The sequence below is a fragment of the Triturus cristatus genome, chromosome 4_1, assembly GCF_964204655.1.
Source record: "Triturus cristatus chromosome 4_1, aTriCri1.1, whole genome shotgun sequence".
NCBI lineage: Eukaryota > Metazoa > Chordata > Amphibia > Caudata > Salamandridae > Triturus > Triturus cristatus.
This window is the reverse complement of record NC_140585.1, coordinates 37078016-37102256: the sequence shown is the minus strand read 5'-3', so window position 1 is coordinate 37102256 and position 24241 is coordinate 37078016. Positions and strand designations below refer to the sequence as shown.

Sequence of the window (24241 nt, the reverse complement as noted above, 5' to 3'; positions counted from 1 at the left end):
AGCATCGGCCCCAGGTTTCTTCAACAGGGGGATGACCCTGGCTTCCTTCAGGCCAGAGGGAAGTTAGCCTGTCTCCAGGGAGCGATTTAGTAGGTCGAGGGTCTGTCTTTCAAGACCAGGGAGGGCCATGCGAAAGACCCTTGGAGGACAGGGATCTGCTGGTGAGCCTGATTTAATATGGTTCATCAGGCCTGACAGAGAGGCTGGGTCTAACTTGGGGAAGGAGGGGAGCAGATTGGACAGCATAGCCTAGAGTTATGTAATGCCCTGGGAGGGGGGGTGGATGCGCCTAGAGTTATGCAGTGCCTTGGAGAGGGAAGGGGTTGCGCATAGAGTTATGCAGTGGTTTGGGGAGGGGGTGCTCCAGGAGTTATACAGCGGCTTTGGGAGGATGCGCCTAGAGTTATGCAGTGGTTTGGAGAGCAGAGGGGGTGCGCCTAGAGTTATGCAGTGGCTTTGAGGGGGTGCACCTAGAGTTATGCAGCGCCTTTGGGCGGATGCGCCTAGAGTTATGCAGTGGTTTGGAGAGCAGAGGGGGTGCGCCTAGAGTTATGCAGTGGCTTTGAGGGGGTGCACCTAGAGTCATGCAGTGGTTTGGAGAGCAGAGGGGGTGTGCCTAGAGTTATGCAGTGGCTCTGATGGGTGCCCCTAGAGTTATGCAGTGCCTTGGAGTGGGGCGAGGGTGCGCCCAGAGTTATGCAGTGGCTTTGGGGGGTGCGCCTAGAGTTTTGCAGTGGCTTTGAGGTGTGTGCCTAGAGTTATGTAGTGCCTTGGAGAGGGGAGGGGTTGCACCTAGAGTTATGCAGTGGCTTTGAGCAGTGTGCCTAGAGTTATGCAGTGGTTTGGAGAGCAGAGGGTGTGTGCCTAGAGTTATGCAGTGACTTTGGGGGTGCACCTAGAGTTATGCAGTGGCTTTGAGGTGTGTGTCTAGAGTTATGCAGTGACTTGGAGAGGTGGATGGTGCACCTAGAGTAATGCAGTGGCTTTGGGGGGAGGGGGTGCACCTAGAGTTATGCTGTGGCTTTGAGCAGTGTGCCTAGAGTTATGCAGTGGTTTGGAGAGCAGAGGGTGTGTGTCTAGAGTTATGCAGTGACTTGGAGAGGTGGATGGTGCACCTAGAGTAATGCAGTGGCTTTGGGGGGAGGGGGTGCACCTAGAGTTATGCTGTGGCTTTGGAGGGGGCACCTAGAGTAATGCAGTGGCTTTCAAGGGTGCACCAGTGGTTTTCTAGGGTGAACCTACAGTTATGCAGTGGCTTTTGGGGGCAGGGGTGTGCCTAGAGTTATGCAGGGCTTTGGCAGGGTGCACCTAGAGTTATGCAGTGACTTTAGGGGCGGGGGGACACCTAGAGTTATGTAGTGCATTTAGGGGTTGTTCCTAGAGTTATGCAATAGCTTTGGGGGGGGGTGCGCCTAGAGGTATGCAGTGGTTTTGGGGGGTGGGTGAGCACCTAGAGTTATGCAGTGGCTTTGGGGGGGGGTCGCCTAGAGTTATGCAGTGGATTTGGGGGGGTAGCCTAGAGTTAGACAGTGTTTTTTGGGGTGTCGCCTAGAGTTATGCAGTGGTTTTGGGGGGTGGGGGCGCACCTAGAGTTATGCAGTGTTTTTGGGGGGGTGCCTAGATTTATGCAGTGGCTGTTCTTCTTGGACACTGTTCCTGATTCCTTGTAGGCGGCACAGGGCTCGATTAACCATTAAGCAAAATAAGCACGTGCTTAGGGCATCGAGGAAAGGCGGGGGGGAGGGGGGTGGGGCGGTTAGGCCGGGGGGCACCACCGATATTTTCCATGGCCGGACTTGCCATGGACCATATGGTGCAAGACTGCAGATGGTGCAGCTGAGCCTATAAATAAGTGGAAGTATGCAAAAATCATATTTTTTTGTTCCGATTTTACTGTAAGTTGTGTTTTATTTAGACAAAGATACATTCAATTGTACAGTTCATCGTTGTTTATATTTTGAATTAGATATGTATGGGGGCGCCATATTCTTTTCAGTGCTTAGGGCCTGTAAAAGTCTTAGAGCCGCAGCGACCCCATCACCGGCCGATGGAGGGGTGTAGGGGTGTACACCTGGGAAGCTGGGACAGCCCGGGTCCTTTGATCCATCACCTTCCTTCCTCGGGGGGACAAGCTGTTTGATTCACACTTTGATGAAACGTTATTGTTATGTTATTGAGTTTTGTGTAGCGCTCATGTACCTGAAGGTGTCTTGGCGCTACCTTAAGTAAGGGTGCTCTGACTGGGGGTTGGTTCAACATGACCCCCTTCATTCTTGGAAGAGCCTCGTTTTCAATGCTTTCCTGAAATGTAGAAGGTTCTGAAGGGAATTCCACAGTTTAGCGGCACAGGTCAAAAGCTTGTACCGCCCCTGATGCCAGTCTGATGCCAGTCTGAATGTGGCACCTGGATGTTTTATCATGACAGAGGAGCCTAGGGGTGTAGGGGTGTGTGCCAGCGGGAATGCTGACTGAGGGACCCCGGCCCAGTATTGGGAGTGCCTCAAAGGCGATGCACGAGGCCTCAAATGCAACTCTCTCTTTAGGCAGCCAATGCCGTTGGTTCAACGCCACGGACGTTGGATGAAATTTGGGAAGGCCCAAAATGAGACGAGCTGCAGCACTTTGTAGGGTTTGAATTTGGATAACATTTGTGTCGCAATCGATACATGATCCGTTGCAAGAGTCAAGTTGGCAAGCATGAGTGCCGACATGACCGATTTTTGCAGGTCAGTGCGGATAAAGGTAACATGTCTCTCAGGCTCTTCCAAAGGAGGGAGACGGAGAGGCGATGTGATGAATCTGGATGGTTTTTTTAGTCAAAAATGACACCCAGATGTTTTTTAGGTCTCGCCTGACCCAGCGCATGCGCTGGTCTGGCGAGACTTATTGAGAGGGCTCCAAAAAGTGCTACCAGGCAAGCCTAGAGCTACAGTGCATGTGCGCGTGCGCCGCGCTTTACCGCGATTACTTTCACTTTCGCGGCCGCATTGATGTTTGATCCCGATGGCGATCACTTTCGTGGCCGCTTGGCATAGCCAATAGGTCTCGCTTTTGGGACCTTATAAGTATTTAGTTATGCAACTGTTGCATGGCTAAACACTTAAAAGGTCCCAAAGGCGAGACCTATTGGCTATGCCAATGCTTGTTTACTTTTCCACTGTGTGTTGCCGAAAAGTGAAACTTCAGTCTTACCGGAGTTTAGTCTCAGGCAATTTTCGGCCGTCCGGGTTCTAATATTTTCCATACCGAGGCGGAATCGGGGGCTGTGTGGAGGGTTTCCAGTGACAGACACCATCATTTGTGTGTCGTCTGCGTAGGAGACGACTGAGAAGCCAAAGCTTTTGACAAGTTTACCCAAGGGGCTGATGTAGACATTGAACAGCGCGGGGCTTAGGGAAGCCCCGTGAGGAGCGCGGCAGGGAAGATGTCGCGAGGTGGAGGCAAAGTTCTCTAGAATGAGGTATTGTTCCCTGTCTGCAAGGAACGAGGTCGATGAGGAGAGGGCTTGGTCTCTGATACCTGGCCACTACAAACGATTGATCAGAATGCGATGATTGACGGTATCAAATGTCGCCGAGAGATCTGAAAGTATCGGGGCCGCGTTGTCGCCCTCGTGAACGACGGTTCTTATACTCTCTGTAGCTGGGCTGGCTCGAAATCCATATGTGAATCATTTAGCGGCCGCTTCCGTTAATGAGGGCAGATAATTGCTGATTGCGAGCTTTGTCTTGGATCTTGCTGGCCCGGGCAGGCGGGATACAGGACGATAGCTGCTGGGATCGGACGCTCGAAGAGCGTCCTTTTTATAAGGGGGAGAATGGCTGCTTTCTTCCATGGCTTCATAAATGTGCCTGCACGAATAATATCCTTAAAAATGGGTGTGAGCGGTGCAGGAATAGTCTCGGTTGCAAGACGCAGCACTTTTGGGGGGGAGGGAGAGCAGGGGTCCTCCGGGGAGCCTGGTTTAGCACTAGACATTAGGTTTTCGCCTGGCTCTTGGGATACGAGGATAACATTAGAACATTGAGTGTCTATGGCTGCTTGGAGGGCTGGGAGACTTAGAGGAAAAGGTGGAGAAAACGCTGAGCACTTTAGATTGAAATGTTTTTGAATTAATTAATTTAATTTTATAAGGCGCGCACATACCCGAGGGTGTTGTAGCGCCGAAAAAGAAGATAATAAAAAACAATATTAATAATAATAAAGGCGCACAGAACGCTGGTGAGTCGTAGGGACTTGCATGAAGCGCTGGTCAGTCGTAGGGACTTGCATGAAGCGCTGGTCAGTCGTAGGGACTTGCATGAAGCGCTGGTCAGTCGTAGGGACTTGCATGAAGATTGCAGAAGGTTTGACTAGCATTGATCGGCTTGTTCTGGGCAGTGTTTGACAAGATTTTGACTGAGTTAGATAATTTAAAAAGAAATCTGCTGAGGAGAGAAAGATGCTTTAGTCCTGTGAGTCCACCCTGCCAAAGAAATACTGTTTAAAGAAGAAACGGGGCAAACTTGGCCCGATAAAACCGTGCCCCTTTTGAGGCAGGGCCGAGGTCGGGGGACTTGGCTCTACTGAAAATGATGACCACAGTCTGACAATCAGCAGCCTGGAAACTCCTGACTCGGTGGGAAGTCAGCAGGAGCGCAGCTGAGGGGTGTGTGTTGGAATGGGCGTAGTTCAGAGTTTAGCTAAGCGGGACTCCGCGAAGTTACAAAAAAACTCTGCGAAGTTCTGTAAGTGGTGGACTACAGTGCGAACTGCAGTTTGTTCTGGTATTCCTGCAGCTGGGGTACCCCAGCTGCAGCTCGCGAACTTACCGTTCGCGATCGCAAACTTACCGTTCGCGAGCGGAGAAAACACTCCGCTGCACATCGCGGAGAGGACTTATCCGCACTCTGCGAGCTCTGCAGAGTGCAGAAAACTCCGCAAACTCCGCGAACAGACCTAGGTGTGTGTCCACAACAAGTTTGTGCAGTGTCAGAACACAGGGGATCTGAGGTTATAAGGGAGGGGTACGTCAGAGTTTCCCAGCCAACCCCCACCACAGTATTTACAGAGTACTCCGGTGCCACAGGGCCCAGTAAAGAAGCAGGCAATGCCGGAAGAAGTACAAGCACGGCGCCAGGAAGCTGCCATGGTAGAGGGATCCGGCTCCCAGGAAGGGGCGGTGTTTATTCAATCATTCAAACCAGGAGGGAAACACAGGCCGGCTCTGGACTTAAAGCGCGCCAACAAGTCTTAAGGACACTAAACGCGGTGATTCTAATCCTGTGCTGTACAAAACAAATCTCTGTTGTTTGAATTAATATACGAAAAGTCTGTTCCATGTACAATAAGAATCAAGGCCACACATAGGGTACACCAGGGCTTTAAGTGGACCGGGTCTCACCAGGCCTGAGCACCAGCAATTTTTTAAAGGGGGGCCTCAAAAGGGGTCTCTATCGGGCTCTGTTTTGTGCCCGGGCACAGGTGTTCCATTTTTTTGCCGACTGCAGTGACAGCAGGCACATCATGTGCGCGTGCTCACACTGCTCACTTCTCACTAGTGGAGAAGTTACGGCTTGAGGTAATGCCAGGTGAGTGTTGTAGGGGAAGCAAAATCCTTTAAAGAGTCATTGTCTCTCTGGATTTCCCTTCTCTTTATGAAACTCAGGAGCAGCAACACTGTTGTGGTGTCACCAGGGCTTTGCGTGGAAGCTTTTCCAATATTATATACTAGCCATAGTTGCTGCTTATTTATCTTATGCAACTAACAACCATTGGCGAAGCCAATCGTCCTGACTTGTTGCAGGTATGATGTTACTTGTTGTATGATATATCTGGATGCAATGACAGAAGCAGCAAAATACGAGTCGGGCGGCACACTATGCTAAGCACAGATTCTTAGCTTATGTGTTTTTAAGCCACGCCCTTAATTACATAGGCTACGCCCCTTTGAGAGACCCCCCCTCAGTTTTTTATCCCCACTTGAAGCCCTGGGGTACACGTTATGTTGATTTGTATAGCGCACCTATCGCCGAGAGGGTATCCAGACGCTTTTCACATGACCCCTGGCTTTCCTCTTAGTTCACTAACAGCATTGTCATCAGTGCGGGGCAGAAATGTTTCTCATTCACGTTTAAAAACTCTCCAGTGTCATAAAAATTCACAATGTAGTGATGTTATCCGATGGGCTAAGATGAAAGGCTTCCGCGCACCGCACCTACCTGTCCTGGTCCTGCAGTGCTGTAGCATCTGTACTACCCTAGTACTGCAGGCTCTTTACCCGGCTCTTTCATAGGCGAGGTCCCGGCGTGGCACAAGTTTAAGGCTTTGCACTCATAGTTAATAACATGCTTCTCACAGCCAGACCTCCCGTGCCCCCATGCCCCTTTACCAAACCTACCACCAGCTTTGCACTCCTGTTGGCATCTGTGCCCCTCAGCAGTGGGTGGGGCTTCCTAGGTGCTCGAAGATACAGAGCCCCAGGGTCGGTGCATCCTCCTCTAGGGGGCAGCACCCCCAGGTAGGCAGTGACGGAGAGCCAATCAGGGTGGTCACCTCCCTGGGACCTAGGTAGATGCAGGGCTCAGGATCGAACTACTATTTAAAGGAATGTGATCCGCAGATAACAATAGGATCTCATAATGGGCGAGTTGGCGCTAGATGAATGTTGGGTTTTGGAGGTCAGTAAAAGTTACCACATGGAACAGTTAAAGATGTTCATGAGCTCCTCTCTCAACCTTTGAGGTTTTTCCCTACTATTGGGTATTTCCTTACATAAATTCCTGAGATCTCCTGTGGTCCAAGGGGAATGTACTGTCACTTAGGCACTGAGTAATTGCCTTAGTGGGGCATGGAGACCACCCCCCTCTTTCGTCACACGACTGCGAGTGCAAGCAGCAAATGGAAACAAGGCATGTCCATTTGTGACTTTGGAGATGCCCCGCGTGTGCTTGTGCTAGTCCTGGGGTCCTCAGGTTTATAGGAAAGGAGGGGGTGTAGGTGGACTTCCTTGAGGTGCTGACATTACCCGAGTGTGTGTGTAGGGTGAAGAGAATATATGGAGGAGGAGGTAAACCTGCGAGGGAATCTATCTCCAGGAATCTCGCCATCATGAGTAAGGGTTTCTACAAGCAGCGGATACATCGGGGCACGAGGCTGTACCAGTCTTTGTCATTGTTCTCTGTCACCTTGAAATGAACTGAAATGAAATGAAAGAGACATTTATATAGCGCATGGCTACCCGGGAGCATCCCAGCGCTCGGCCAGACACGAGGGAGGCAGAAAGAACTAGGGAAACAGAAGTGTCTTCAGTTGCTTTCGAAAGACAAGATGCTTGGGTACTTTGCGAAGACACAGTGGCAGGGAGTTCCAGAGTTTGGCAGCGTTATAAGAGAAAAGCCGAACACCACTTCTGGCCTTCTTAATCCTGGGGACTTCAGCCAGATGCAACTCGCCTGACCGAAGTTTCCTATTAGCCTTGTAGGGACGGATCATGGCCGAGTTAATAGGAGGCCCGTTCCCCTGCATGGATTTCTGTACTAGGCACAAAGCCTTGAAGCTAATTTGTTCCTGCACCGGGAGCCAGTGAAGAGAGTGGAGTTCCGGTTTCGCTGACTGTCAATTGGAAACTCCAGTCAATAGTCTGGCTGCGCTGTTTTGAACAGTCTGGAGTTTAGCCACTACTGTAGTGGGGTCACCCAGGTATAGGGCATTTCCATAGTCTAGTCTGGAAAGTATAAGTGATTGGACCAGTATTTTTTAGCTTTGAAAGGGAGGAGAGGGAGGACTTTACGGGCTATTCTAAGCAGACAGTAGCAGGTAGCTGCCGTCTTCCTGGCCCGCACCCTAAAGTTCAAATCCTGGTACAACCAGATGCCCAGGCTCTTGAGTTCGGACTTAGGGACCGCTGTGGGACCCATGCAGGCTGGCCACATGATACTGGGTTTAAAGCTAAGGGGGTTGCCCAATATCATGGGCTCAGTTTTCCCACCATTAAGCTTAAGATGAGACGCATCCATCCAGTTCGATACGTCCAGAAGACAGGAATAAAGGCCATTAGCCTTTTGATCTGCTTGGTTTAATGTTACCATCAATTGAGTGTCATCAGCGTAGGTCACCATACGGATCCCAGAGGGGGCTACAATAGCTGCCAGAGGGGCCTCTTACACATTAAAGAGAGTCGGACTAAGCGATGAGCCCGGAGGGACTCCGCATGGTAAGGAGGTGGGTGTAGACGCGGTGTCCTCCTCGAATACTTGAAAAGATCTTCCCTCCAGAAAGGAACACAGCCGCTGAAGCACCGTGCCTGTGACTCCTATAGTCCTGGGACGGTGAACCAGGATACCATGGTTCACCGAGTCAAATGCTGCGCGCAGGTCAAGGAGTATAATGGCGGACGATCCTCCTGAATCTAAGATTTTTCTGCTTTCCTCCACCACAGCTAGCAGGGCCGTTTCAGTGCTCTGTCGCGGGCGGAATCCTGTTTGAGAGGAGTGAAGCAGATTGTACATTTCAAGGAAGCAGGAGAGGGTTTCATTAACAAATTTCTCTGTAATCTTGCCTATTGGTGGCAGAAGGGAGATAGAGCGATAGTTGCCCAAGTCCGCCGGATCCAGATGAGGTTTAGGAACTATTCCTGTGGACAGCGAGGCGTTAATCAGGTCCGTGATGGTGGGGGCAATTATCAGAGCTACCCGTTTCAGGATTTTTAGCGGTGCGGGGTCCTTCGGCGATCCACTTTTTACCGAGGACAGCAGAGTGAGGAGTGATTCTTGAGATAAGGGGGGGAAGACCTCCAGTTGGTGTTCAGGTAAACGTGGGCCCAGATCCACCTATTTGTTGGGGGTATCACCATTGTCTTCCTTTCGTGGAAGGGATTCAAGAATATTCTGTACCTTAGTGGTAAAATATTGTGCCTGTTTATTACAACGTAGGCCTGAGGTATCCGGTGCTTCTCGTGGGACGGGGGCTTTAAGTATTTTTTTAATAATGATGAAAGTTTCTCTCGGAGACTTGGCGGCTGCCAGAATCTTACTCTCGTAACAAGAGGCCTGAGCTTTTATTAATTCTGCTTTATATACGCTAATAGCTGCCCTATATTCCAGCTTTTTGTTGGGTAGGAAGTCTTTTCTCCAGCTTCTTTCCATTACCTTACAACGCTGTTTTAAAATGCGCAGTTCGGAGGAAAATCAAGGGGACTTATGAGTCCCGCCGGTCTTTTTCATCCTAGTTTTAGGGAGGACCACATCCAATGACCATTCTATCCAGTTAGAAAAAATCATCATTGGCTTTGACTGGAGAGGGGTCAGACTTAGGTCTGGTCCTTTCCAGTTCGTGAGCCCACTTATCCCGGGGCAGCTTGGCCCAGGGGCGACTCCAGGTCCGTGTGAATTGAGTAAGGGGTACGGTAACCTGTGGAGACCAGGAAAGAGGGATGAGAAAGTGGTCAGACCACGGAAGAGGGAAAAGATCTTTCCCTTTCAGGTCCTCTGATTAGAGAACACAGGGTCGAGGAGGTGTCCTTTAACATGTGTAGCTTGTAGGATTTTTTGAGGTAGTTGAAAATCGGCAAGATCTTTGGCCAACTCGACTGCATTTACTGCTCCTAAATCATCAAAATGAAGATTGAAATCTCCAAGGAGAGTGAAATTCGCAGCCGAGCTGGCCAGGTTAACTGCTGCTTCTAACAGTGATTTACTGAATGTTCCTACCGCCCCAGGGGGGCGATAGATGAGAATGCCTGTAAAAGAAAGGTGTGGAGGAAATTCTATGGTAAAGTGGGCGTGTTCACAATCTGAAAGGGGGTTCCCGAGCAGGCGACAAGTGAAGTGTTCCTTATAAATAATAGCTATCCCACCGCCCTTGCCTGTTGCTCTGTCCACCCTTTGCATCACAAAACCACGTGGGAGGAGTGCTTGAACAATATCTGGCCACTGGAATCAAGCTATCCTGGCTGAAGAGGGGTGAAACCCCAAAACCAGTCCTGGGATGCTTGTTTCCGGTCCAGGGAGGACCTGGCTTGGCAGTTCGGGCTGGACTGTTCCCATGAGGCACAGGGTCAAGACTGATTTGCATATGGCCAGGTCTAAACTAGGGTGGCATGGTGAGCAAAAGAATGATGGATTTAACCCAGATCTCTTGACTGGGGGTGAATGTTTTGATTTGTTCTGCATTTCGTCCATCAATTGTGTGTCTTTTAATATCTAGCTCTGAGCTGGAATTGAGCCATGTTTCCGTAAGAAACAGCACATCCGGGTCAGAGTCCTTAAGGAGCATCCAGATCTCTGCTGTATGTTTGGGCAGGGATCTACAATTCAATAAAAAGATTTTAAAAGGGTCCTTAGATGAGGTAGGTACAGTGCTGTTAGAAGAGAAATTAGACCTGCATTGAGGACATCTTTCGGGAATCTTTTCTGGCAGAATAGAGTGAGTGCTGGTAGTCCCCAAAGAGCAGTTTAACTGTCTGAGCTGTGAACTGGAGTAATAATACTGAATCGGGTGAGAAGATGCAGGGGTTCTGGCCCCGGGGCCCGTTCGGGCACGGACGGGCGCAGACGGGCTTGCCTTAGGCGCATCTTCGGCGCGCCAGTGGCGCAGTTCGCGTCAGCACGCACCTTTATGCAGGTGAGTCTGTGCCAGGAACAGCAACTAGACTGCTGACCTGGCGTCCAGCGTGCAAAAAGCAGAAGTAAACGAGCCCCCCTATCCCCAGAGCATTGAACACAGCTCTGACCCCACACACAACAAGTAACAAGTTAAAAAGTTAAAAGGCAATCGAAATAGCAGCAAGATCAGTAATTTAAAACAATATGACCGATAGAATCACTCTAAGTGCGCGAGTGATCTACCTCCGGTCTCGTGTCAGCCCAGGCGTGGTTGCGTCATCACGCGCCTTTATGCAGGTGAGTCTGCGCCGGGAACATCAGTCAAGTCTTTGTCCTCTGTCACCTTGTCATCAGTCAAGGCTTTGTCCTCTGTCACATTGTCACCAGTCATGTCTTTGTCAGTTGGCTCTGTCGCCTTCTCATCAGTCAAGTCTCTGTCATTGTCCTCTGTCACCTTGTCATCGGTCAAGTCTTTGTCAGTTGTCCCTGTCGCCTTGTCATCAGTCATGTCTTTGTCATTGTGCTCTGTCACCATGTCAGTCATGTCTTTGTCATTGTCCTCTGTCACCTTGTCATCACAAGTTTTTGTCCTCTGTCACCTTGTCATCAGTCAAGTCTTTGTCATTGTTCTCTGTCACCTTGTCATCAGTCAAGACCCTTGTCATCAGTCAATTCTTTGCCAGTTGTCTCTGTCACCTAGTCATCGGTCAAGTCTTTGTCATTGTTCTCTGTCACCTTGTCATCAGTCAAGTCTTTGTCACTGTCCTCTGTCACCTTGTCATCAGTCAAGTCTTTGTCCTCTGTCACCTTGTCATCAGTCAAGTCTTTATCATTGTTCTCTGTCACCTTGTCATCGGTCAAGTCTTGTCATTGTCTGTCACCTTGTCGTCAGTCAAATCTTTATCCTCTGTCACTTTGTCATCAGTCAAGTCTTTGTCCTCTGTCACCTTGTCATCAGTCAAGTCTTTGTCACTGTCCTGTCACCTTGTCATCAGTCTTTGTCATTCTCCTCCGTCACCTTGTCATCAGTCAAGTCTTTGTCACTGTCCTCTGTCACCTTGTCATCAGTCAAGTCTTTGTCCTCTGTCACCTTGTCATCAGTCAAGTCTTTATCATTGTTCTCTGTCACCTTGTCATCGGTCAAGTCTTGTCATTGTCTGTCACCTTGTCGTCAGTCAAATCTTTATCCTCTGTCACTTTGTCATCAGTCAAGTCTTTGTCCTCTGTCACCTTGTCATCAGTCAAGTCTTTGTCACTGTCCTGTCACCTTGTCATCAGTCTTTGTCATTCTCCTCCGTCACCTTGTCATCAGTCAAGTCTTTGTCACTGTCCTCTGTCACCTTGTCATCAGTCAAGTCTTTGTCCTCTGTCACCTTGTCATCAGTCAAGTCTTTGTCCTCTGTCACCTTGTCATCAGTCAAGTCTTTATCATTGTTCTCTGTCACCTTGTCATCGGTCAAGTCTTGTCATTGTCTGTCACCTTGTCGTCAGTCAAATCTTTATCCTCTGTCACTTTGTCATCAGTCAAGTCTTTGTCCTCTGTCACCTTGTCATCAGTCACGTCTTTGTTGCCTTTCTCTTTTGATTCCTTTACCTGTTTCTTTCATTATTCCTGGGAGTCTTTAGGACTGCACACCAAGACCTGTGGAGTCTCACACGTCTCTTCAAGATGTGCCTTCCATTGCCCTTTTGACGCCCCACTTTTCCTTGCTCCCAAAACTTCCCTCGAGTGCACTAAAATCAAATGCTCCTTGTATGGGACGTCATTTGGAGGGCTCTGTTTTTGTGCACCAGTGCCATTTAACCAAATACTTAGTGGTGCCTTGAGTCTAGAGTCACATCTCCTGTACTGCTCTGAAGAGCAGTACAGGAGGGGTCACTCTAGACGGGATGCACAACTCCAGCATGATGTTTCTCGCTAAAGAGCAGTATGCGAGGTGTCACTCTAGACGCGAGGCACGACCACAGCTTGTTGTTTCTCGCTAAAGAGCAATATGCGAGGTGTCACTCTAGACGAGAGGCACAACCACAGCATGATGTTTCACACTAAAGAGCAGTACGTGAGGTGTCACTCTAGACTCGAGGCACAACCCCAGCATGATGTTTCTCGCTAAAGAGCAGTACGCGAGGTGTCACTCTAGACGTGAGGCACAAACACAGCATGATATTCCTCTCTAAAGAGCAGTATGCGAGGTGTCACTCTAGACGCGAGGTAGAACTACAACATGATGTCATAATGCTGTCGCTAAAGAGCAGTACGAGAGGTGTCACTCTAGACCCGAGGCACAAACACAGCATGATGTTTTCGCTAAAGAGCAGTGCACGAGGTGTCACTCTGGATGCGAGGTACAACCACAGCATGATGTTTCTCTCTAAATAGCAGTATGTGGGGTGTCACTCTAGACGCGAGGCACAACCACAGCATGATGTTTCTCGCTAAAGAGCAGTACGTGAGGTGTCACTCTAGATGCAAGGCAGAACCATGGCATGATGTTTCTCTCTAAAGAGAGGTACGTGAGGTGTCACTCTAGACACGAGGTGCAACCACAGCATGATGTTATGATGTTCTCGCTAAAGAGCTGTACGCGAGGTGTCACTCTGGACCCGAAGCGCAAACACGGCATGATGTTTTTCGCTAAAGAGCAGTACGCGAGGTGTTCCTCTGGACCCGAGGCGCAGCCCCAGCATGATGTTTCTTGCCGAAGAGCAGTGCGCGAGGTGTCCCTCTTGACCTGAGGCCCAGCCCCGGCATGATGTTTCTCACCGAAGAGCAGTGCGCGAGGTGTTCCTCAGGACCTGAGGTGCAGCCCCGGCTCAATGTTTTTCGCCGAAGAGCAGTGCGCGAGGTGTTCCTCTGGACCCGAGGCGCAGCCCCGGCATAATGTTTCTCGCCGAAGAGCAGTGCACGAGGTGTCCCTCTGGACCCGAGGTGCAGCCCCGGCATGATGTTTCTCGCCAAAGTGCAGTGCGCGAGGTGTCCCTCGAGACGCAAGGCGCAGCCCCGGCATGATGTTTCTAGCCGAAGAGCAGTGCGCGAGGTGTCCCTCCAACCACGACCCGAGGTGCAGCCCCGGCAAGATGTGTCTCGCCGAAGAGCAGTGCGCAAGGTGTCCCTCCAGACCCGAGGCGCAGCCCCGGCACGATGTGTCTCGCCGAAGAGCAGTGCGCGAGGTGTCCCTCCAATCGTGACCCAAGGCGCAGCCCCGGCACGATGTGTCTCGCCGAAGAGCAGTGCGCAAGGTGTCCCTCCAGACCTGAGGCGTGGCCCTGGCATGATGTTTCTCGCCGAAGAGCAGTGCGCGAGGCGTCCCTCCAGACCCGAGGCACGGCCCCGGCACGATGTGTCTCGCCGAAGAGCAGTGCACGGGGTGTCTCTCCAGAGGCGAGTGCGGACCCGGCACAATGTGTCTCGCTGAAGAGCAGTGCGCGAGGTGTCCCTCCAGACGTGAGGCGCGGCCCCGGAACGATGTTTCTTGCCGAAGAGCAGTGTGCGAGGTGTCCCTCCAGATGCGAGGTGCAGCCCTGGCACGATGTGTCTCGCCGAAGAGCAGTGCGTGAGGTGTCCTTCCAGACCCGAGGCGCGACCCCAGCACGATGTGTCCCTCCGAAGAGCAGTGCGCGAGGTGTCCCTAAAGACATGAGGCGTGGCCCCGGCACGATGTGTCTCGCCGAAAAGCAGTGCGTGAGGTGTCCCTAAAGACCCAAGGCACGGCCCTGGCACGAGGTGTCTCGCCAAAGAGCAGTGTGTGAGGTGTCCCTCCAGACCCGAGGCGTGGCCCCAGCATGATGCTTCTTGCCAAAGAGCAGTACGCGAGGTGTCACTCCAGACACCAAGACGCGGACCCAGCATGATGTTTCTCGCCAAAGAGCAGTACGCGAGGTGTCACTCCAGACCCGAGGCACAAGTCTAGCAAGATGTTTCTCCCTAAAGAGCAGTACGCAAGGTGTCACAGTATGCGAGGTGTCACTCTAGACGTGAGGCACAAACACAGCATGATGTTTATCACTAAAGAGCGGTACGTGAGGTGTCAATCTAGATGCAAGGTACAACCACAGCATGTTGTTTCTCGCTAAAGAGCAATACGCCAAGTGTCACTCTAGACGCGAGGCACAAACACAGCATGATGTTTCTCGCTAAAGAGCGGTACGTGAGATGTCACTCTAGATGTGAGGCACCACCACAGCATGATGTTTCTCGTTAAAGAGCAGTACGTGAGGTGTCACTCTAGATGCGAGGCACAACCACAGCATGATGTTTCTTGTTAAAGAGCAGTATACGAGGTGTCGCTTTACACTTGAGGCACGCACACAGCATGATGTTTCTCACTAAAGACCATATACGAGGTCTCACTCTAGACTCGAGTGACACACACGGCATGTTTCTCGCTAAAGAGCAGTATACGAGGTCTCACTCTAGACTCGAGGCACAAACAGAGCATGATGTTTCTCGCTAAAGAGCAGTACGCGAGGTGCGCTTTACACTTGAGGTACACACACGGCATGATGTTTCTCGCTAAAGAGCAGTAAACTAGGTCTCACTCTAGACTCGAGTGACACACACGACATGTTTCTCGCTAAAGAGCAGTATACGAGGTCTCACTCTAGACTCGAGGCACAAACACAGCATGATGTTTCTCGCTAAAGAGCAGTACGCGAGGTGTCACTCTAGACTCGAGGCACACACACGGCATGATGTTTCTCGCTAAAGAGCAGTACGCGAGGTGTCACTCTAGACTCGAGGCACAACCACAGCATGATGTTTCTCACTAAAGAGTGGTACGTGAGGTGTAACTCTAGATGCAATGCACAACCACAGCATGATGTTTCTCGTTAAAGAGCAGTATACGAGGTGTCACTCTAGACTCGAGGCACAACCACAGCATGATGTTTCTCACTAAAGAGTGGTACGTGAGGTGTAACTCTAGATGCAATGCACAACCACAGCATGATGTTTCTCGTTAAAGAGCAGTATACGAGGTGTCGCTTTACACTTGAGGCACAACCACAGCATGATGTTTCTCGCTAAAGAGCGGTACGTTAGATGTCACTCTAGATGCGTAGCACAACCACAGCATGATGTTTCTCGTTAAAGAGCAGTACGCGAGGTGTCACTCTAGACTCGAGGCACAACCACAGCATGATGTTTCTCGCTAAAGAGCAGTACGTGAGGTGTCACTCTAGATGTGAGGCACAACCACAGCATGATGTTTCTTGTTAAAGAGCAGTATACGAGGTGTCGCTTTACACTTGAGGCACACACACGGCATGATGTTTCTCGCTAAAGAGCAGTATACAAGGTGTCACTCTAGACTCGAGGCACAACCACAGCATGATGTTTCTCGCTAAAGAGCGGTACGTTAGATGTCACTCTAGATGCGTAGCACAACCACAGCATGATGTTTCTCGTTAAAGAGCAGTACGCGAGGTGTCACTCTAGACTCGAGGCACAACCACAGCATGATGTTTCTTGTTAAAGAGCAGTATACGAGGTGTCGCTTTACACTTGAGGCACACACACAGCATGATGTTTCTTGTTAAAGAGCAGTACGCGAGGTGTCACTCTAGACTCGAGGCACAACCACAGCATGATGTTTCTCGCTAAAGAGCAGTACGTGAGGTGTCACTCTAGACTCGAGGCACAACCACAGCATGATGTTTCTCGCTAAAGAGCAGTACGCGAGGTGTCACTCTAGACGTGAGGCACAAACACGGTTCATTGAAGAAAGAGAAAGACGAAAGAAAAGAACAATACTCGAACACAGGGAATAGATATACATATGCTCCATTGTGTCATTATTTCATTGAGCCCCCTTGCGTTTAACAAACTCATCTTTGTGAGAAACTTGGTGCAGCTGCACCCGGTGCGCAGACCCGGCCAATGGGTACCTCACTTTATACCAGATGTATAGAAATTCAGAACTCCTACCCAACACCCTGTATTTCATGCGCATACCTTGTATCTTCTGCATTCATACCTGATGCACTGTACCTTATGGCCCTTAGAGCCTAGCGCTTAGAACCTAGCACTTACAACTTAGCGTTTAGAAATTAGTACTTTCAGCTTAGTACTTTAAACCTAGCACTTTAAACTCAGCGCTTAGAACCCAGCGCTTTAACCATATTACTTAGAACCCTCTTTGCCTGTACAAAATAATCTTGCCCTTGCATGTCCTTACCCCCTTACCCTTGTGTGTATTTTGGTAACCAGAGCCCCCTGCAGTCGCAGGACGGGGGTGCAGAGAGCGGTCCTGCAGACACAGATAAGCCCCCCCAAGAAATGACCGACCCTGGTTTCCTGATAAGGCCCCTTTACCTTTTCAAGTGCGTGCACTTAGGAGTTCAGGGGCTCATCTTCTGCTCTGCACTTCTTAAAGTGCCAGCGCCTCGTCCTCTGAGTCCACGGCACCGAAATCTGTAGAAGAAAAACAACACTTTACTCCGGTAACACCAGAATGCACATTTATTTAGAGGCATCGAAGGAGTGAGTTGACTGATGGAGAACATCACTCACAGACGCCCCTCGAGGCTGAAACACAGGCAGTATATTATATACACATCTCCAAGGTCAGAGGTCATCTACCTCCCTGCAAGAGGAGGTCCGTTCAAAGTAAATGTGAATTTACGCAAGGCTGCCTGCATACAGAAACTGTTCCAGATCCCAAAACAGGGGAGTAACTGAAATGCGCAACAATTTAGCCTTGTACAGCGATATGTGGTAAGCAACGTGTGGGGGCAGTTAATGTCTCAACGTGTGGGGGCAGAGAACGTCTCAAAGTGTGGGGGCAGAGAACGTCTCAAAGTGTGGGGGCAGAGAACGTCTCAACGTGTGGGGCAGCGAATGTCTCAACGTGTGGGGCAGAGAACGTCTCAACATGTGGGGGCAGCGAATGTCTCAACGTGTGGGGACGGCGACTGTCTCAACATGTAGGGACGGCGACTGTCAACGCGTGGGGACAGCTAATGTCTCAACATGTGGGGAAGACGAATGTCTCAACGTGTGGGGAAGATGAATGTCTCAACGTGTGGGGACAGCGAATGTCAACGTGTGGGAACAGCGAATGTCTCAACGTGTGGGGGCAACGAACGTCTCAACATGTGGGGGCAGCGAATGTCTCAACGTGTGGGGACAGCGAATGTCTCAACATGTGGGGACAGTGACTGTCTCAACGTGTGGGGACAGCGACTGTCTCAACGCTTGGAGACAGCGAATGTCTCAACGCGTGGGGACAGCGAATGTCTCAACGTGTGGGGACAGCGAATGTCTCACCGTGTGGGGACAGCGAATGTTTCAATGTGTGGGGGCAGCGAATGTCTCAACGTGTGGGGATGGTGAATGTCTCAACGTGTGGGGACAGCGAATGTCTCGACATGTGGGGACAGCGAATGTCTCAACGTTTTGTGACAGTGAATGTCTCAACGTGTGGGGACAGCGAATGTCTCAACGTGTGGGGACAGCGGATGTCTCACTGTGTGGGGACAGCGAATGTTTCAATGTGTGGGGGCAGCGAATGTCTTAACGTGTGGGGACGGCAAATGTCTCAATATGTGAGGACAGTGAATGTCTCAATGTGTGGGGATAGAGAATGTCTCAAAGCAGAAACTGCTGTTTTGTGTTCTTCCAGGATGAAGAGGGACGAAGAGAAACCTGCAGAGCAGAGGCGGCTCCTCGTGGGAGTGCTGTGGGGCGGTGAGGCAGGGTGGGGGAGGGGCAGGGCGGAAGGATGCTCTGAACTGAAGATAGTGTTCCTGAACCGCAGTCCTCCCAAGGAATGCGTTACAGGAAGACTATCTTCAGTTGAGGGCATCCCTCCAGCCTGTCCTCTTCCCCAGGGTGTTCACGGTGGCACTCGTGCCCACTGTTCCCTGTGCACAATTGCAAGGGATTTGGTTGTTTCCTTAGCTCCATGACTGGCTGGTCTCTGACTCTTCTGTTCTGAAGGTGGAGTCTGGTGTGCAGAAGGTCTGCTCCTGTCTGGAGGGTCTGGGAGTCCATTCTGGGACCAGAACTGTGCAAGACACTCACTGGTCACTCACGGAGAAGTGTGGCTCAATGGTTAGAGCGGCAGACCCTGATGCAGAGGTCTGGCCCGGACCAGGGTTCAATTCCCACCTCGGCGGGTCTGGGGCTCAATTTCCCCGGACCTGATAATTCTCGCCTTGGTGCCTATTCTAATCATGGGTCTCACTCTGCAACTCTGGGCAATAGCTTGCTTAATCTCCACAACGGCCCCAAAAGCGCTAGGATGCCTGGCTTCACCTTGGGGGTGCCCAGGAGTGGGCACTTCACAGGGAAAGGCCAGGAAGGGTTCCACAGCGGTATGTGCACAGCGCCTGAGAGACCCTTTCGGGGGTGTGCGGAGCGCCATATAAATGCACTACATTTACATTCACAGATGCACAGAAGGGACGAGTGTTCTTTCCGGGTACAACCGTTGCGGAGAAAGGTTTCTCCGATAGCATCAGTTGAGTACAGATGACGACAGTGCTTTAGGGGTCAGGGTTCAATGTCCGCAACAACGTCTGTGGTCCCTGGGGTACGTCACCATCTGAAACGGAGGGTTTCTCATTCACTAGCTCTCGGGTCCCCGGTGACAGAGGATACAAGATGCGGATTCTGGTCTCAAGAAAGTTGAAGGGTCTTCTACAGAGGTGGTCGAGGCTGGCATACTTGAGGAAGGGGATTTACTTTCATTACTCAAACCCAAGAGTTATAACTTCCACTGGAAGCGTGTAAGGATGGGGGCACTCTTGAATGGTTGGAAGAAAAGGGAGTTTGGACAGTGGCAGAAAAGCAAGACTCCTTGACCTGGGAGGAGTTGACGCAGTCTGGTGTGCCCTTCAGAGGTCTGCACCGCACACGGAGAATGCTTCAGTGCTGGCAAGGACCCGCAAGCAAGGGCGAACGCTACACAAAGAGACAAGGGGGCCCAAGGCACATAGGGTTGGCAGACATAGCCATTGAAATGTCCATGAAATGTCCATGCGGGCAGAGTCGCCTTTAAAATTGAGAGCGATGTATATTCTTGGGGTGGAGCACATTCTGGTGGAGAGGTTGAGCCAGAATCTTCCAACCTCAATTCCATATCATTTGAACAGGGAGACCTTCCACTCGATAGTGGAGACGTTCGGGAGGCCCTGGCTGGACCTCTTTGACTCCCTGAAGAATGCCCTTCTACCTCACTTCTGCTCAGAGGCTTAGCAACATGTTCTGAGGGCTGTGGACGCAAAGCTGTTTCAGTGGCCATCAGGGATTCTGTTTGCGTTTCCTCCTATACGTCTCCTTCCGAGGGTATTGCAGAAGGTCTGGAGCGAGTGAGCCACCACAAGTAATCCTGGTGGCTCCATGTTGGCCCAGACGTCCCCGGGTTCCATTGCTGAACTTACTAGCAGAGGGTCGATGTTAGACCTGGCGATTTCTGGTTGGCTAAGGCTTGCGCCAAAGTCAGGCAGAAACCACCACTCTAGTCAGGGCAAGGAAGTTACACGCCAAAGATAACCCCTGCTCACCCCCTTGGTAGCTTGGCACGAGCAGTCAGGCTTATCTCTGAGGCGATGTGTAAAGCGTTTGCGCGCGCACCCAGCAACAACACCCAAGGCCCACCACAAAGGAAACTCCACACAAGGTATTCTATAAAAATAACCTTTGTATTATACACAACACATTAGATAAAAACACACACTTTACAATGTGCCAACAGGCACGGGCAGAATTTACAAGGGATTATGTACAAGACAGGGCCACCTGGACCACTGTCAGGAATTAGCACTTTTTAGATATTTAGCACATAAAATATATAAAATCACTGTAGCACAAAAATAATCTGTATAGCACACAACCAGTACTTACTGGTATCGGGGAAGTACCACCTGCGTAACCCTAACTACCTTAGGAGACTGTCACGCAGGGAACTAGAACCTCACTAGCACCACCTGTACTAGGAGAAAGCAACAACCACCTACGTATCACAATACCTGTAGGGGTAATAGAACGTTACACATGATGCATCACATTCAGAGGTGTAGGGAAGGAAAACACATGATGCCTAAAACATTCAGAGGTGTAAAGCAATGGCTCATGACGCATCAAAACACATTCAGAGGTGCAAGGAAGGAACACACATGATGCATAAAACATTCAGAGGTGTAAAACAAGGCACATGATGCATCAAAACACATTCAGAGGTGTAAAGCCATGGCACATGATGCATCAACACACATTCAGAGGTGCAAGTAGGAACAATTGCGCAAAACTCCTATGCCACCACCTGTGGCAGTTCCTGGGCCAACTGGCCTGGTAGGGGCTAGGACGCTCTGCGTTCAACAAAGTCAGGGGCAAGGCTGCGCAGGAGGCACAGTCCAAAACTCCGAGGGCCCCAACCTAAACAATGCAGCTGCCCACTAAGTGCTGGGCAGCTGGAGACAAATGAGCGTGGGCACTGCTGTGCCTGTGGAGCCCCCTCGGGACCACAACACTAGGGGCGCCTCGTGGGCCCAACCAAACAAATGCGCCGTCGTTGGAGTCCCTCTCGGGGGACTCGCGATTGCCAAATAATTGCCCCCGTAACGTTGGAGTCACACTGGACTCTGCACAATCTCTGCCGCTCTTTGGAGCCTTCACGGCTCTGAACAAATGATGCCCCACAACGTTGGAGCCTCACTGGGCTCGAGAGGCAATGGGACGACTGTTGGAGCCTCACGGGGCTCGTGAGCAATGCTCCCCGCACCCCCAGCACATGCGTGGAGTCCCCCAGCCCTCTAGACACTCACCGGCTGCTTGGGGGGACTCCCGCGTCGTCTCCGCTCTGCTCCTTCTGGTGCCGGCGGACTCCGGGGCTGTTTCTCGACACGGAGGGGGCAGGCACCGACAATGTGCCTCGCGCCCCCCTCCGCTCCAGCTCCGGCCGTCCTCGTCACTCTCCTCAGTACCCCGGGGCGCAGGGTAGGCTCCTGCCTGCTCCGGGGGTTAAGCAGCCGTGACGCTTCGGTAGGAGGCGGGGTAGGCTCCCGCCCTCCTCTTCTCAGTTCCGGTTGTCCCGGAGGCCCGCCCTCGGCCCGCCTGACTTCCGGTCCGGGCTGCGGCGGTGATTCTCGTTCACAGCGCAAATGAGGGGTAGGCTCCCTCGTAACGAGCACACCGGCGGGGTGGGCACCCGCCGACCTGGTCAAAACACGGCAGAATCGCGGGGTGGGCACCCGCTATCAGGATTACAGCGCGCCTAACGCTATAAAGCAAAACAGCGCTCCCAGCGCTATAAAGGTGGCTAAGTCCAGAAAGACAGCGCGCACAGCGCTACGAAGTCCAGAAAGCGCTCCCAGGCGCTATAAGCAATGTCCAGCCACCAAAAGTTCCCTCAGAGAGCAGGGGGGCAAAGGCTGGGCCCAGAGCCAGCTCACAGGGCCCTCCAGCAGGGAGGCAGTCCCCAGTGGCGGTCTCTCCTGGCGCCCAGCAGCAGCATGCCCCCCCTCAAGTGGATCCTGCAAGAGAACCCCATGTAAGGGGACACAGCCCCTTTTTATACAGTACAAGGCTTTGTCTAAGGTGCAGGGAAGGGGCGAACCAGTTCCAACAGGTTCCTGAGCACCTTGTTTTGCTCAGCCCCTCTCCCTATTCACTGGCAGGGCTAGGGTCATTAGACGCACCACAGGGGCCGGCGCCAGCATTGTGTGGGGGAAGCCCTGTCCTATTCAGGACCCAGGTATACTCCTCCCCAGCCATCAGCATGCTAACTCCCCATTCACCACTGGGTGACTCCTCCTGACTCTGGGGATTTCCCTAGTCCGTCACATGACCTCACCAGCCAATCGCCAGACAAGCCACACATTTCAGACTGCACACTGAAGTGCCCACTCCTAGAAGTGGCACTTCCACACTAGATACATGCACGCCGCACACATCATCGCGCAGCATTCACTCACACGAGTCCGCACATACCAAACTCGGGCCTGCACACCCCACGCATCAGGAACTACCAGGACACATACATTCCCCCATTCCTATGGGAGGGCAGGCCAACCTCACAACACGCACGCACTTTACCCTGGGACACAGCGGTGAAGTGCGCAGAAGTCAATAAAATCACTAAACCAAGTCACAGTATTAAGCAAAAAGTTTCGGGGTGAACCTGCCAGAAGGGCCAAGTCCAACAGTCGACATATTCAGTGTCCTCCTTAACGCTCACCGCTTCAGTCTCATCGCGGTCTGTCAAAGTCGAAGAATTTGTGCCTTACGGCTTGGAGAGTGAAGGACAAGGCCTCCAGGACTCGGGTTGACCAACAAGGAAGTAGCGACAGATATTTGGGCCTGCAGGAAGCCTTCATCCTATGCAAGGCACTGGAAAACGTTCAAACGTAGGGCCGAAACAAGGGGGTGGAGGCAAGGTCTTGTCCGATTCCTTAGCTTAGAGGTTTAAAGCGATGCTTTTGTACTTGGCCAATCACCTTCAATGCGGTCAGCCCAGTGAGCAGGGGTTGGAGGCTTCAGAGACCAATCTGGAAATACTCGTAAGATCATTCCTGCAGTTGTCAAGCTTCTGAAGAGTTGAGAGATGAAAACACCAGCGACATGCACTCTTCCAGCCCCTGCGGTTTATCTGTGGTTCTTAAGGTCTTGCAGGAACAGCAGGGCTTGGAGTCTGCAGACTTGGCATGGATGTCAGTGAAGATGGCGTTTTGTTGGCAATTGTTGAAATATCGCGCACTCCCTTTTAATCTCTAATGTGTATTGAGTTTACTCAAGTAGCGGCGTGCTGCTAGAGGAGCGACCCCTGAACCAAGGTCGAAGAAATAACGAGAGTTGCACTGTCCCTTCTAGGGTGGTGTCCCTCTATGCGCACAGCATTGTGGGGTAACGAAGTTACCAAAATTCGTTTTAGTTAAACCAAAGTTCATTTATTCATGGTTGAAAAGTTGAAATTCATTATTCCATGTGACAAATTATGGCATGTTGAGTCAACAAAGGTACTGATGGATATCCTCTATGCATTTCGGGTAAAAACCCTTCGTCAGGAGGAATCCTGTAAACAGAAACAGGAGAAAAAGTTGCATATCCCCTCATCGGGTTTGTCTTCCATTGGCAAATTACAGTGTTAAAAATGTAGAAAATGAGAAAAATATGTATCCCAGATATCAAGCTCCGAAAAAGTGCACAACGAAACAGTGTTAAAAAGAACTACACAAACCGTATTGGAAATTACACCCGAGTGACCCGGTGTTTTTCTGAAAATTTACCGCGTGTGACTCAAGTAGCAAAACAAATACAATGATAACAGCGTATTAGTTGACTACGTTAAAAGTTGTGAAAGACGTATACTAAAGTCAGGTAAAATCGTCATACCGGTGTATGAAATAAGAGCGTGTCAAAAAATAGAACCTCATACCAAGAATCGGTACAGGGCATGAAAGTTACCTCAGTTCACCCGTTCATGTGAGCATATCCAAAGTGCTCTGGTCCGAAGAACCATTGTTGAGCATGTGGCCGGGTTAAGAGTGTGTTTGGTAAACAGAGAAAGGAGACTCTGATGTTGGCGGCCATCTTTGAATGGTCAAAAAACACTTGGATAATGATTCGAAAAAAATGACTCGGGACGAGTCAAGTTGGTGGAAAGTAACCAAGGTAAAATGAGAATAAAGAACAGTGTGTGGAAGGGTGAAGATAATAA

At 50.9% G+C, this 24241-nt stretch overlaps 1 protein-coding gene across 4 annotated transcripts in view; it reads right to left on the bottom strand.

Moving 5' to 3' along the window:
* SLC43A3 (solute carrier family 43 member 3) overlaps positions 1-24241 on the bottom strand; it is a 523038-nt gene that overhangs the window by 368930 nt on the left and 129867 nt on the right. For all 4 annotated transcript variants that reach the window (XR_014981069.1, XM_085651424.1, XM_085651429.1 and 1 more), the window contains exon 2: positions 16897-16995. The gene's annotated coding sequence lies outside the window, so the exon portion shown is untranslated. The remainder of the gene's footprint in view (positions 1-16896; positions 16996-24241) is intronic.